The 14,553-nt window shown below is 38.9% G+C and overlaps 1 long non-coding RNA gene across 1 annotated transcript; it reads right to left on the minus strand.

The window, feature by feature from the left end:
• Positions 1-337: 337 nt before the first annotated feature.
• On the minus strand, positions 338-7,618 carry LOC113964849. The gene is made up of 4 exons (XR_003533316.1): positions 7,566-7,618; positions 6,993-7,060; positions 6,390-6,534; positions 338-636 (listed from the first exon to the last, which is right to left on the minus strand). It is a non-coding gene; the product is annotated as an uncharacterized LOC113964849 (long non-coding RNA).
• Positions 7,619-14,553: the final 6,935 nt, after the last annotated feature.

Raw genomic sequence — 14,553 nt, forward strand, 5'->3', positions numbered from 1 at the left:
CTTCCAAACCACCAGTGATCAAATATTAAACACCGCGAAATTTCTATCCGTTACACTTCATAAGTAACATCATACAGTGGACCTGTAAATGTGCTGTATATAATACCTAGCAATGATAGTGACTCATACCTGAGCTTCATTCCAAATGTTGCCACAGATACCTGCATTAGAGATTACTTAACTTGTCTATGCATCATTTTCTTTGGAAAAATGGTCTGAACTGCATGGTGTCTTCATCATTCACCCATTCCTCCCATTGCGAGTGGAGAAGACTTTTTATTTTTCCAGGGCCATTGAGATGCAAGAGGTCCATAAAAGAAATAACAAAAATAATATCTCACAGAGGTATTCAAAATTGTAATATATAGTGAAGTATATACTCCACGACTAGCCCATTGCTGGTACATACAGATCTGCCAGGCACCATAAGCAGCTGTCATACCAACTAGTCAATTTAGTGATCTATCAGCTCTGTTGTGCCCTATCTTCCTTTCCTCCTTCACAGAGAGTCATTACTCAGAAGAGTATCCAAACATGAACTGCAGACTGGTCCCATAGGTTTCTGCTGTCATTTCTATTCACATCCTTGCAGATCCACTCTTCCTCCCATCCTCGCTGAACAGCTATCTGGAAATGCTGGTGGAATTCAGAGCATCTTTTAGGGGTAGCACAATTAATCCTATAGCACAGCTGCTCCAGCACTTTGCCAAGATGGAACTAAACCCTAACAAGGGGGAAAACGTGAAGCTGAGAACAAAAATCTTGAAGGTTGATTTACCTGTACTGCTGTTTTGACTTTAGGATTATCTCAATAGTTTTTAACTGCAAATAGAGATGCCACTAAACTTATCATTTTTACACATTATGACATAGCCGTGGGGGGTTTTTTATAAGCATATCTTACAGGTTTGGCCATTGCAAGACAGCTTTGCCATTTTTAACTGATGCTTGACTTGCTTCAGTGAGTTCAAAGTGCATCAGCCCAACTCTTTCAGCCACACAAGTCACTCAGCACCCATCATGCTGACTGTCAGGTTACATTACAATGAGGTGACCCTGCTTTTCCTTTCACAACCCTCCACGGGCTTTAGGTTCTCACCTAAAGGAAAATGATTTGCTACTGAAACTTTCTCAAACAGTGAAATTCACAGCTTCAGTGGTGACCTAAAGTGTGCTGACAAGCCAAAGAACAGGTCTAGATTGACTTTTGAAGGGTGCCTCGAAAAGTCTATGTCCCTACAGAGGAAGTGAAAGGGGGACACCAGGCATGCATCCAAGAATGGTCAGGAGTTTAGAGTGGCCTAAGGCAGCCAGCTGGTACACCAGGCATAACCAGAGTGGTCAGCTGTCATTTGTAGATTGCCTGCAAGACAGCATTATGTTCTGAGGGCAAAAGACTGCTATGCAGCATCCTTATGGTCACCTCCCAAAAGCCATGCAGGACAGTGCTTCTCCAGTGACTTTGTCTTTAGAGGGATTCCTCTAGCAGAAATACCAAATGAGTGTGAGTCCCTGTGGCTTCACGTTTGAAGGCAAAGCTCCCTTTCTGGCACACCCTTTGTCATACAAAAGCAAAATATAATTTTTAAAAAACATGAATCTTCTGTACCTGTAATAGAAAATTATCTACATTGCCTGTAGTACTGGAATAACTCACAAACCTATGGGGTAGACATGTAAAACCAATCTTAATATTTCAGTTATCCCTTGTACTTCACAGTAAATCAGTATAATCTGTCTTTTATTAGGTTACTGGATGCTGTGGCAAGGAAAAAAATCACATTTGGCTTTTAAGCACTTTGAAGTGAGTACTTTGAAGCCTCAGTAAGTGATAATCAAGAAAAATAGCACTAACATCTTATGATAAATCTTCTCTATATATTTAAGTAGGATTACTTGTGAAGCCTCAGAAATTAAAATGATTATATATAGCCTTATTTGAGACTTGAGTTTAATAAAGCATATGATATTGGTTTTCAAAATCTTCTCTTTTCGAGCTAAGGCAGCTATAGCAATGCCAGTCAAATGAGCTCCTCTGTGAGTAGTAGAACTGATGAAAGATGGTTCCCTTCATCCCATAAACCTACTTGACACCATCACTTCTCATCATGCCACCCCAGCAAGGCAAGAGAGCAAATGCAATGTGGATAGTCCAAAGTTAGACTTAGCTCACTGCTGCCTAGTAAAACATATTGTTTGCTTTCTGCCTATCCTTTCCTCAGCAGCGTGCTAATTTGAGTCTCCTTCTTCCATGCAGTCCCTAATTTTTTACATGACTTGAAGGGACATAAAGCAAACTGGAACTCTAACAGGCAACTCCGATTTGGTTGAATTTGACCAAGGAATTCAAAAGATATTAGTGTCCAAGTGGCAGAGGGACAGATAATGCCACAGCATCAGTCTCTTCCAAAAATCTTGAAATCAAGTTAAAAAATAGCTTCTTTTAAGCAGTTCATTCAACTAGAATTGCTACCTGAGGTTTCAATGTTATAAAAGTAATTATCATTTTTACCATTCCAAAATTTCTTGTTGGTTATTAAAAATAATTTTAAAAAGCTCATGAAATCTCAGTCCTCTTGGCAGATATAAGAATTTTGCTATAAATTTCAATATCTTATTTTTTTGTAAAACCCCATTATTCTGCAAGAAGAGTATAATTTCTCTATAACATTTCTCCATCTCTGGGTACAAGAGTCATCTTTTTGATTATCATTACTAGACTGTGCAACACAGGTACTCTTGTATAAATATTTCCAAAGTGTCAGTTAATAATTGTCAGGCAATTTAACATTTCTTGAAATGAAAAAAAAAAAATAAGGAAGTGGGCATAAGAAGGCAAGAAGACTATGAGTTATAAATAATATATAATTTAGTTTTGACATTTGGGGAACTTAAGGTTTATTGAAGTTTCGGAGAGACAAAGACATTTGCTATAACCTCTTCTCCACCAATATCGTCTTCCCTACGTAAACAAGTTGCTCAGGACCATCCAAAGGTCTGCATAAGTCAATGAGCTGACCTAGGAACAGGCTGGGAACTGCACTGTTCATGGACCAGAAGCAATTGTTTTGCAAGCATACACCTTTCCAAGTATTGCACAAGTTTTTTCACACAACACGGGGGACATTTTTAGCTCTTCTCTCTGTCAAGCTTACATGTCATAGACAAATATTTTCTTTATAACAGCAGTTCTGCATCTAAGAAAAACTGTTCTTGAAGATTACATAAATTATGTATATAAAAGAAGTGAATTGGATGACTAATTATCATAGCTAATTGCTTTGGTTTTTAACACCTCTCATTTAAAAATGGCATGTTTCTTTTCCATTTTTTGGAAAAAAATCTTGTCCCAAAGTTATGATAAATGTCCCTATAGTTACGATAAATACCTATCAAAAGTACTTATCAAAAGAAGCCCACATGTAACTTTACATACAACTGATGCTTCTATAGAAATATGCTGGGGAAAATCTTCTTATAAAATATTTTGAGTAGCACATAAAAATAACACTTAAAAGTTACCATAGTGGAACTAACACAATTCAGGCATTCCCTTGGGGAATATATCAATCCACCTCATTTAGGAGTTTACCTTGGTTTTTCCAAATCTTTACATTCAAAATGTGGCAATTTAATATTTTTTTGTACTGATCCCAATTACAAACATCTGTAATAAATGCCTTTTGACTATAAACTTATTTCAGGTATTGCATGACAAAATTTTCACAAAAGAAGCATTCATCAGACAACTATGCTTGCTCACAAAGAGGTTTTTGATGCAGCAATTTTACTTAGAACAGCAACTATTAAATTCCACACGCCAAGCTCCAAGATCTCTCTGGATTATCAAATACATTCAAAAACCTCCTTCTGCAAGTCAGGCCAGCCAAAACATTCAAGCAAGCAGTCTGAACAGAGCCTGAATACTTCTCAGCACTGGGCATTTACCAGAGACTGGTAAGTGGTCAACATGGATCTCTTTTCTGAAAAGTCTCTCTCAGCACAGGGAGAAAGAGAGGTGACACCACGTGAAAGTAACTGCAGACAGGAGAACGCTTTTGAAGATGAACTTTTTCTCAGACTGGCAGCAAGAAAAGCAGTCCCTGCAACATCATCAGCGCATTGACTTTCAGCAGACTGGAGGAGGGTTGAAAGAAAATAGATTTGCTTAATGCAAGGATTCCTCCACCAGGACAGGATAAAAATGGAAGTGTTTCTGTGCAAATATTTTCTGAATATTCATCAACTTGAATTTTAATGGTAGGACAATATTAAACAAGGTATCAATAAAAGAACAAATACACTTCACTGAAAAATCAGACTTTCTGAGCACAGACATACTGTTTGAAATGTTTGGATGTCAGAATAGCTGAATACTGCATTCACTCTGAGCCTCACCAAGCATGAAGGAGAAAACAAAACAATCGTAGAAAATTTAAGGAGGAAATGGAGAAGGATTCAGTGTCTGAAATTTAAATAACAACCAGTAGATTTTACTGAAGAATGGCAGTTAAGAATAAAAATACCTAGATTATTTTTTGTACAAATTCATTGTAACTAATATATTATGTGATTCATATTATCAGTGAAAGTTGTTTATCCATCCCTCCTGCACTGAATGAATGCTTGGAGAGAAATAGATTTTAACTTTTTCATAATTCCTCTTTAGGATTCATCGATAAGAAAGCAGAGGCTGCAATTTTTGAGTGTCAAGTTAAAGGTCATATTAAAGTAGTGTCTTTCATATTGCAAGCCAGAAAACCAATATGCGGGGTTGTGGCACAAATAAATATCTGCACATGTTGAGAATGACATCTCAAGTTCTTCCCATTTCCCTAATATATGTGGTTGATAGGAGGCTGAGAATGATATCTCAAAATCCAGTGAGAGCAACATTTCACCTGCATATATGAAATATCCGGATTTGGCAGGAGAAAATGCAATGCTTTCTATGCCAAAACATCATCTAGCCATCTTAGCTAGACATTCTTGTGGAGGCTCAGGAGCAAGGGAAAGTGCAACAACACTCCATGTTTCTTTTTGCCAAGTAAAATAGAGGGGTTAGGGCAATCAGTAGTAATTATGGTTGCTAAGTGTTTTATTGGGTAATATGATAGCTTTTTCTTCTACAGTGCAAATCAGAAAGGCCCATTCATTCTGAAAACTTTTTAATAACAGCTATTTTAATTGATTTTAAATATATTTGGACAGACATAAAGGTTTATTGTATATGTTATCTTAAACTAACCAATAATTCATAGGATGTGCTTAGTTTCATGTCTGGAATGATCCTGTAAAAATCGAACTCTTCTTGAATCTGAAACAGACCTGGACTTGTGCAGCATCTGATACTTAATTTCTGATAAATTGGTTTTCGGATTTTTCAGGAAGTTTCTTTCATGTTCAAGCTGTATTTTTGTGGAACTGCCACTCCACTCCTGAGTTTTAGTGATGTGAAAAGAACACAACCCAGTCAATTTCTTCTCAGGTTATCATAGAATTCAATGGGAAACAGAAAATTACCCAACAGAAATTACCCAATGACTTACATCTTTGCAGATTTGGGACTATCCTATGTGAAATAAAACTTCAAGTATATTTATCCACGGGAAAATGCCACTGATATTTAATTTATGTACCTCTTCCACTATGCTTAATCAAGAGTTCTTTTGTTGTAGCAGAACCATGACCAATGAAAAATTAAATAAACGCATTAGTGGAACTATTAAATATGGCCAAAATCTACACTGTTAAAAAAAAAAATCTGCAGAAACCCACAGTGTTCACAAATACTTGTTAATGAAAAGTTCGCAAAATAGAGAAAGGGTCTTGTTTGTTTGTTTGTTTGTTTGTTTTTACAAATGTCATTGAATACAAAATTTCCTCAGTTTTCCTGGCATTCTTCTATGGCTACATACGATCTGGAAGGAATAAACTTTATCACATTCTTCCTTAAATTACCTCGCTTCAAATCCTATCACAGAACATTTACGATAGTCTTCAGTAGTTGCAGGTTTTGTATCTTTGTCCAACTACTGTGTAAGAGACCAGGCCTCAACATCTGATTTCTAAATGCTTTCAAATCACTTGCTAAATTTTGTCCCTTTGCCCAGAACCTTTATAATCTTTCACTGACAGTAAAGCTTTAAGGTTCTTGTCTCACATTTGATAAAACTTGGGGTATTACAGAATAATCCACTGTGAGATGAAGGAAATCCCTACCACTTCAGGGAATCACTCTGTAACTGGAACTGAGCCAGGTTTTATGTACAAATTTGTCCATTCTGCTACTATGGTGTCTGCTTTTTTGTAAAAAAAAAATACTAAAAAAAACAATTACATGATTTACATAGACCAGCTCCTTGATTGTTGCACTGGCTGGTACTCACCTACTGACTGGTTTCATCCTTCCCTGTTCCTTTTGCAGCGTAGCTCCTTCCAGGAGTTTGGATACAGCTCTACAGTCACTCAGGGAAGGCAGGCAAGAGGGGATTCACTTAGCAGGCACTGCTTTATAGGCAAGAGGGAGCAGAGCTGAAAAACTGATGTGTAAGTACATGTAAAGCCAAGCACAGACTGAGCATATAAACACCACAGAAAGGCAGCAAGAGAAATGAAAGGGGGAAAAGAAAATAACAAAACTTATCTCACGTCATGACCTTGTCCTAATCACAATAAATGTTCCTCTTGATAAGAAGCAGAAAGGGGTTTTTTTTATAAGTGGTAAAGATGTATTAAGCAGGCTGAAAGCATAGCATTACTTAGGTACACTAAGAAAGAAAGAACATAAAGAAAGAACATAAAGAAAGCAATCACATGCTGCCAGTCCAACATGACAGCTCTACACACACAGAATGTCAGATCTGCACATCATGCATGACACCAGCTGGCCTCACCTCAAGCCTCCCTTGCATGCTCATTGCCAACAGAGACCAGCACTGGTTTTGTAGACATCCTCAGGATACCCTTAAAATCAATGCAATAAAAATTACTGGGTTTGCATAGTATCTATCACAGGGTCTCAGTGTGTTACGGGTCATATCATCTTCCATTGCTTGGCCTACAAAGAGTAGTAGGGAGAATCTGAAGCAATTAACCTTTGTTTGACTAAATAAATTTTCATAAACCAGTATTAGATTGTACATAAAAGCAATAAGAAGAAGTCCAACTTCCGTATTCTAACGAACTGATGCATTTTGCTTGTTTCCTTCCTTCTTTCCCTAAACTAACATTTGAAAAATAATTTTTGGGATCTAGAGCTCAAAGCTTCAAATGTCCAGAATTAGGACTCCTGTCTAAGCAAGAGTAACGTTCACCATCCACAAGGAGAACAATTTGGTTTAAATTGCACATTCAAATGCTTATTTTTCTGATATCCCCCTGGTCTGACACAGCTCACAGAAAGAAGGTTATCTACCCATAGACCAGGTCAATTAATAGTCTTGATTCTGTCTCTGCCTCATTTTCTACATGGCTTCACACATTACAGTAGGGTGGCAGAAGGACTTCAGGGTGAGAACAGATGTGCAGTTTAGGAAGCAGAAATTCAAGTCAGGTGAACTCACTTCCTTTCCTGACTCTTCCATAGATTTCACAGAAATGTCTAGATTTCCCTGCCCACCTGCAAGAGAGAAACATTTTGCAGTCCTCAGTTTTGGTGTTTCTTACTTGAAGTGCTACCATTCAGGGATGCGATGTGACTGTTCTCTTCTATAGCACGGTCACTCCAAAGTGTGCATTCCTAGGCATGCTTCTGGCCAGCTCGGAAGACCGGAGCAGTGCTGGGAGTTTCCTCACAGACAGACATTGTCCTAATTGTCAGCAAAAGTCTGTTATGTCATCTCATAAAAAGTTCTTTCTCAGATATTTTTCCTTGTCTTTAAAATAAGGATGATACAGCCAAAGAATAAGGAAGAGATGTGGAAATTTTGGGGGCTTGGTGTTATCCATTCTTGCATTTAGTGAGACAGAATCCTTAGGAAAAAAAAAGAGTGTAATCATCATACAAGTGAGGGAGGTCTCAAAATATTGCCCAGGCAACTATAACTCTGTTTTTCCTTTAAGATCTTCACTTTGACACACTATCATTATTTTAACAGATCAAACCTGTGCATATCATAAATGAGGGACAAGCATTAACAACTGCCAAAGTTATTAGGCAAAGAATTTATAACTAAAAAATTAGAAGTTTAGAGAAAAACAGAGACAGTTCTATTGCTGAAGAAAGAAAATTATACTGCTCCAGAAACAACTAGTGGAACAAATCTAACTTATTCCCTACACAAAAATAACAAGGTAATTAATTTTGGAAGTAAAAATAAATGAACCATAAAGGGGTTACAAAATGCAAAATGATCACACTACCTGTGGGAAGGTGGCTAAAAATCAAGTGCTTGCTGGTTTTCCAAACAAAAGAAGTAGGGGTCACTAATAAAAGCTAGTAAGAGACAGATTCAAAGAAATAAAAGGAGATGATTCTTCACATAACAGGTAAATGCTCTTCTGCTATCAGCACTAAATTACCAGCAAAAACATAGACAAATTGGATTAAGTTCAAAGAAAAGCTACAAAAACAATAGGGGGAGACTAAACTAAAAGAAATATGAAGAGATATACACGTATAGTGCCAGCTAAATGACATCAAGTTACAATTACATCTACAACAAATATTTAAAATGTGAAAACTCTACACTGGTTCATTAGCAGAATCATTTAGAGAAATACAAGAGATTATTACACAAATATCAAGGAAAAATTAAGTTAGGAACACTGAAATTCAGTAGTAGGGAAAATTTTAATTGGTCTCTGTAATTCAATTAATAAGCATAATAGTAGATTTAGGAAACACTAGCATTGATGATAATTTGGGAATTATCCTGCACTGCTGTAGGCAAAACCAGGGAATATAGTAAGAAGATGATTCAAGGTTTTTTGATCAGCAATTTCAGAAAAAAATTCAAATCAAGTTGACAATTTTTCAAGGAAGGTATCATTTTATTAATTTTTTTTTATTTTTATTGATATTTCAGATTGCATTATTTTAAGAATTTTGGGGGTTTTGTAAAGTATAGTGAGGGGTGTATGTATAGAAAACTGTATAAATGATTGTTTCAATCCTTCCAAATGTTATCTAGGAAAATAATAAGTACTCCCTCACCTCCACCCTTTCATGTTAAAATTCTGTCACTGTGATTTGCAGTTACAACTTTATTTCCATCTCTCTCCTTCCAGATGTGCTCTTTCCCTGTCCCCTGCCTTTCTCTAGTCACTGTTGTTGCCCATTCCCTCCCAGCAGCAGCTGTGGAGCATTTTTTGACCCTTCTACCACAATCCACTGCAGCAGCACTTCCAACAGGCACTCTGCAAAGGGGAAGTATCTTCAGTCCGAAAGGTTTCCTTGCCTCTCCCTCCTCAGTATTCTGTCAGCAGGAGGCAATGAAATAGCTCTTCAGAGACAAGACCTCACCCACAATTCTCATAATTTGGCATTTCTCCGTGTTTATCTGCCAAAAACACAGAGACTGTGCCATCTTAGTGTCAGGCCTTAAGCCTTTGCAGCTTAATTATGGTTTTTTGAAGGGTAGACGGGGAAGTGGAGAACTCTCCAAGCCTTCAAAATCCCATCACAATTTGAAAAGGGAGTCTTTCACAAGAGGGTATAAAGAAGGTAAAAAGACCTAGTAAAGTAAGTTCCTCTGCCTGTCACACTCCAGCTTCCTTGGGACTTTAAAAAGCTCCTTCAATGAAACTTCCAGCAGCTGCATCCCTATACACTTAAAGCTAAATAGCACTATCCTGGCCATGCTCCCTCCAGGCTTCTTGTTCACCTCCTTGTTGGCAGAGCACGGGAAACTGAAAAGTCCTTGACTTAGGGTAAACACTTCTTAGCAACAACTAAAGCATCAGCATGTTATCAACATTATTCTCATACTAAATGCAAAACACAGCACTATACCAGCTAGTAGGAAGAAAACTAACCCTATTCCAGCTGAAACCAGGACGGTATCCACCCCTTATTCTGTGCCATTTACATCATGCCCAGGTCCTACACTTTCCAACACACCATCAGCTTTTCCTGTCTTTTGCTATATACACACAGATTCCACCACATGGGACACGTGAACCGGACTTCATCTGGATCTGTGGGTGATTTTGCATGGTTCGGGTCATAATAAATCATCTCTAGCATGGCTAATTCCCTCACGTACTGCATACCTCTCTCCATGGTAGTCCATTTTCCTGGGAGACATATAACAACTTCCTTGAAGGGATATTTTTCTTCACTCTTAAGAGAAGTCGACTCCAGAGGCTGAGGACTTGCATCCCTTTTCAAATTGCCTTGCCAATGCCCCCTTGCCTAGCAAGTGATCTCAGCTGCTTGGCTTCCTTACTCTCTAATTCCAATCTACTAGCCACATCATCCTATCAACAGAGCAGCCAGTAATAATGTGCTCACCTGATTGACAGCTAACTGAAGAATGGACTACAAATACAGAACATAAAAAACGAAATAGAAATCCTGGGGCAGGAAATCCAACAGCCTCTTTCCCCTACTGCAGATGGGAACAGCAAGATCTCGGCCAGAGGTTCAGATCTGCCACTGCACTGTCATGCTGATTGTGTCACCTTTGTCTCCTCCTTCTTCACCTTCATGACACATCAGGGGGAGTAACAGAGCAACTTTGCTGGGCACTTGGCATCTAGCCAGAGCCATACCACTATAAGCAGCAAAAAGAAATATGTTGTAGCAAGACATGCTTAAAAATGGAAGCACTTATTGTAATCCATGAACTAAACACAAACAAATTAAGTAGGCAATGATGCGACTTCCAATATTTAAACCTGAGGAGATTCCACAGGAACCTCACCCACAGTTTACAAAGAAGCTTTCTCCTGTTGTATATCATAAAAATAATTTTGTCTATGTATTTCTGAAACATGATAAGGAACATTTGCAGACCATACAGTCATTTAATGAATACACAAAGTACCAGCTTTTTCAAAGTACCAAAGTTGTGCAATAAGAATAAGATCATAATGGCAATAGTTCGTCCACAGATCTGGGTTTATAGCAGTATTGTCTACATACACTGTGTAATGTGTTTAGCTTCTATGAAGAATTTGATAACAGTAAATTAATGTTGTCATTATTTAATAATATGGCTGCATTCTATTCTGCCAGGTAGAAATAGTCAATTCTGACTTTCAAACATCTTCATTACAGAGGTTGTTGAATGGGCAGCATTAAATAAAAAATGCCCGAATCAGAGCAAACCTAAAAGTCTATCATGATTTTGTTTGGCAAGAGAAATGCACAGTGATATGTCTTTTGTCACGCAAATGAATCCTGAACACACAGGGTGAGAGAGAGTTGTGTTGTATCATGTTTACCACGGATTACATGGGTTCCTATTAGAGGCCTATTACTGAGACAGAGCCACAGTGTGGAAGGGTGGTGTCCTGAAAGGTGGGTAAGAGCTTCCCCACAGAGGCATCCCAGTGGTGCAGGGACAGCAGTGGTAAAGGGGCTATAGGGATTAGCCAGCACTACAGGACAGAAGAAAGGCCATAGCTAGGCTGAGGCATGCTCTTTCTTGGCCAGGCGACAACCTCTATCACTGCCATCTGCCTGGGTCCTGACTCAAGCAAGGGGCACTTCTGAAACACAGCATGTTTAATAGTCTGTAATTAACACACCAGAAAAAGTGTTAGCCCACAAAAATGCGGATAAGATGGTCCTGCATCCAAAACACCCTACAGGTACTCAAAACAGTGTTAAACAGAAGACAACAGGAATCTATATGCACCAGATATTTGGTTGTGTATACAACTACTTTTCAATACCTCACAAGAAAAAGGGGCTGAGAAAATGCAGATCTCCTCTATATACCTTGGCATGGGAGCAGGCAGGTTCTTTCTTTTGCCTGCCTTTGACTACAGAAATAAAATGAGTAGTATGTCTGTACCAAAACCTCTCTAGGAGTGGTCTAGATGTAGGTAGTGCTTCACTCATCACTTCTAAGGAAAGGAGCCTGTTGCCACCTCTGCCTGTCAAGAAAAGGTGGAGAGGATGCTACTGCTTCAGAGGTGGAATATGGTTTCCTGGAAGATGCTGGAGCACAGATAACTTCAGCATCAATGACAAGAGCTCAGTACTCACTTCTCACCCCAGTCAATCAGAGGCAACTTCTGCCTTTCCATCTCTCAATGCTCCCAGGCTTAACAGCGTTATGCAGCTTTGCTGGATAAGGCTCAGATGCTCAGCCCTTTGCAGGATCAAATCCATAGTGACTTAAAATTGAAATCAGGGTTACCAACAACTAAATGGAAAGAGTGTTGTTTCCCAGACACAGCAGATCTTTCACAATGTACTGGGGTGCATGTTTTTCGTCTCCACTGAGTTATGAACAATAGGCAGCTCTCTGCTTTTATTAAAAACTTTTAGGGCTTATTATTTTAGTTAAGCCTTTAAGAATTCATACCTATCTGGAAAGGGCAGCTTGTGTAATGTACTTCCTGTTTTCATCATCGCTGGATACTGCTTTTTGCTGTTGCCTGTTATTACCCAGTTAATATGAACTACTCAAAGTTTATTTTTAGCTCACTTGTAGCCTATTGTAAGGTCTGCTCAAGAACTTAACTTTCCAACCATAAAATGTAACTCCTGTATCTAACGCTGAGTTAAGGAATATATTCTTAAATCCTTTTAAACAGCCAAGACACAAAGTGAAAATAGATAATGAATAGTGGTTGAATATCAGCAATCTGTTCAACTCAAAGATTACATTTTATTTTCAAATTATACCCTTAATTTCTAAAGTAAGTATTTATTTGATAAAGAAGTCATGCTCTGTTCATTTAATTGCCAATTAAAACAGGGGAGATGAATAAATATTTGCCAAAATGAGCAGAGGAGTATTTTTATTTGAGGAAAAATACATAATTATCTAAACGTCTTGAGATTATAGAGTCAAAAGCTTTGAAGTCTTCTGTGTCAGACACAATTTGTTTCATCTATATCAAATCACATTTAGCACAAGTGAAAAGTACTTAAGATTGAAATGAGACTGAATGTAAACTGAATGTAAAGAATGTTTTTTACAACAGTCTTCAACCTCTTACAGAAAATTATAAAAAATAATAATCATCATCGTCATCATCACAGAATATGCTGAGTTGGAAGGGACCCATCAGGATCATCAAGTCCAACTCCTGGCCCTATGCAGGACACTCCAAGAATCACACCATGTGCCTGAAAGCATTGTCCAAATGCTTCTTGAACTCTGTCAAGGTTGGTGCTGTGACCACTTCTCTGGGGAGTCTATTCTAGTTCTCAATTGCCCTCTGCATGAAAAACTTTTTCCTGATATCCAACCTAAACCTCCCCTGACTCAGCGTCATGCCATTTCCTTAAGTCCTGTCACTAAGAGTGTCACTAAGTCCTGTCATAAGAGTGAAAAGATCAGTGTCTGCCCCTCCTCTTCCCCTCACGAGGAATTTGTAGACTGTGATGAGGTCTCCCCTCAGTCTCCTCCAGCCTGAACAGACCAAGTCACCTCAACCACTCCTCTCACACGGTTTCCCCTCAAGGCCCTTCACCATCTTTGTTGCCCTCCTTTGGATGTTCTCTAATAGCTTAATTTCTTACATTATGGCACCCAAAACTGCACACAATATTCAAGCTGAGGCCTCCCCGGTGAAGAGAAGAGTGGGACATACACCTCCCTTGACCAGCTGGCGATGCTTTGCCTGATGCCCCCCAGGACACGGTTGGCCCTCCTGAATGCCAGGGCACTGCTGATTTATATTCAACTCACCATCAACCAGGACCCCCAGGTCCCTTTCCATGGCACTGCTTTTCAGCATCTCATTCCCCAGTCTGTATGTACATCCAGGGTTGCCTCGTCCCAGGTGCAGAATCCCACACTTGCCTTTGTTGAATTTCACACAGTTGGTGATTGCCAAACTCTCTAATTTGTCAAGGTCTCTCTCTGTAACAATAATAATCATCACATAGAATCACAGGATAATTCAAGTTAGAGGAGATCTCAAGTCCAATGCCCTGTTTAAAGCCGGGTGACCCTTGTGGCTCCATTCAATCTGGTCTCAAAATCCTCCAAGGATGGGGAGCACACAATCTCCTCTGGATAACATTCCAGTATCTTGAGTCTCCTTATGGTGAAAAGGTTTCTCCTCACACATATTGTGAACCTCTCTTGTTTCAACTTCTGCTTGTTGACTACTGCCCTCCCACATTGTGCCACTGAGAAGTGCCAGGCTCCATCTTCTTAATGACCTGTCCCGGGTAGGGGAATGCTGCTATTAGGGCCCCCCAACACAGTGTTGTCCTTCTTCAGCTGAACAAACCCTACTGTCCCAGACTCCCCTGGGCAAGTGCTTCAGAGGATTGTGGCCCTCTGCCAAACTCCCACCAGTTTACCACTGTCTTTCTTGTTTGCAAGGGTTCAAAATCGAACACAATATCCAAATGTGGTCTAACAGGTGCTGAGTAAATGGGAATAATCACTTCCCTCCACCTACTACTCACTGCAC

The sequence above is a fragment of the Neopelma chrysocephalum genome, unplaced genomic scaffold, assembly GCF_003984885.1.
Source record: "Neopelma chrysocephalum unplaced genomic scaffold, ASM398488v2 Primary Assembly neopelma1_22b, whole genome shotgun sequence".
Classification (NCBI taxonomy): domain Eukaryota; kingdom Metazoa; phylum Chordata; class Aves; order Passeriformes; family Pipridae; genus Neopelma; species Neopelma chrysocephalum.